Raw genomic sequence first — 1,671 nt, forward strand, 5'->3', positions numbered from 1 at the left:
AATTGCTATTGTTTGTCTTGTTACTACGCGTAGTTGTGTTTTTGTTAAGTCAATAAATCTTTCTTACCTTTCTATCCCCGACCATACTCTCAATACCAAACCCTCCGCAGGCGGCTGGGACAGACATAAATAAACCTTTTTTTTGGCACATTCCAGCAACCTCTTGTGTCACATGTATCAGCATCCCAGTGCTTAAAAATGGCAGCGGGGTGCTTGAACTAAAGCTCATCAAATGATCTTTAGTTCAAGCACCACTGCCACCATTTTTAAAAGCAGGGATGCTTTTAAGAGGAGCAGAACTGAGTGGGGCGAGGGTGGATGCGGGCTGCCCACTGAGGGCTCGGGGCTCTCTGCCCTGCTGCCTTTGCCCCGGGAGCCCCCACATAGGCCACACATCCCCTGTCTGCCCAGCAGTGGAGGCCACAACTTGCTGCCCTCACTGCTGCTGGGTGGGCAGGGATCATGTGGCCAGCGTGGAGCTCCCAAGGGAAAGGCAGCAGAGCAGAGAGCCCCGAGCCCACAGTAAGCAGCCCGCATCCACCCTGTACACAAATCTGGGGGGGCATATGCCCCCCATGCCTCCCCCTGGGGACGCACACAGTGGCAGGGAGCCAACCTATGCCCCCTGGATGAGCTGTCCATGGCTATGTACCACTCCACCCCTTCCCCCGACCCTAAATGCCATGTACTGCCCTGGCTGGGCAGCACCCCCAGCACCAGCCCCTGCCCCATTCTCTCCCTCACTGTGGGGGCCCCGATCTGCCCTGCCATGCCCCTTCCCCTCCATAGACTTACCTGCAGAGAGCTGCTCTCCATGCTGCCTGGCTGTATTCCTGGCTACACGCATGCATGCGGCCACGCACATGCACATGGTGCCCCCTGTGTCTCACTCCTGGCAGTCCCAAGCTGGACACCTTGCAAGCTAGAATGCTGCCTGCCCGCAAGAGGAAAACTGCTGTTTCCTGAGGGAACCTAGGCATCTGGGGGCCCTGGCCCCATGGGGGAGAGGGAACCCAGGTATCCAGGGCCCTGGCCAGAAGGCATAATTATTGGTAAACATGATCGGCTACAACGTCCAAACAAAAGCTGATAGCTGATGTCATTTCCCTATTTCTTGGCGCCGATCCAGTACGCAACCGATATATTGGTGCACCTCTAATGTATATCTCATGCCTAAGCCCCACAGGGATCCACAACTACTAAGAATAAAATTAAACTCTCTCTTTGACCTAATGAATCTTGAATTGGGGAAACCGCTAACCTGTTATCTGAAGGGAGGTACTGCTGTCACCTCAGCCTTAAGTTATATTGTAAAGATCACCTACCTTCATGTTTTAAAGATAATAGATGGGTCAAGAGAGACATCAGGCTTGTGATTCCTTAATTGAGGAGGCATGTCCTGAGGGCACAGAGTACAGCACCTAGGTCCCAGAGAGGGACAGGACTCAAGACACATTCCTCTGGTCAGTATTTCCCCAATTCACGTATCTACGGTTCCTTGCTCAGCATGCTTTAGACCACAATCTGAGGTATCTAACATTCCCCATGAATTATACAGGCAACAACGATAAAATAGATCAGTGGTGCTCAACCTTTTAGGGTGATGGGCAGAGTGCTTGCAACTCAGCTGCTCTGTGGACCACCACTCCCCTCCATCAGGGAAGGAGGGCA

Source organism: Alligator sinensis, unplaced genomic scaffold, assembly GCF_000455745.1.
Source record: "Alligator sinensis unplaced genomic scaffold, ASM45574v1 scaffold169_1, whole genome shotgun sequence".
In the NCBI taxonomy this organism is placed as follows: Eukaryota; Metazoa; Chordata; order Crocodylia; family Alligatoridae; genus Alligator; species Alligator sinensis.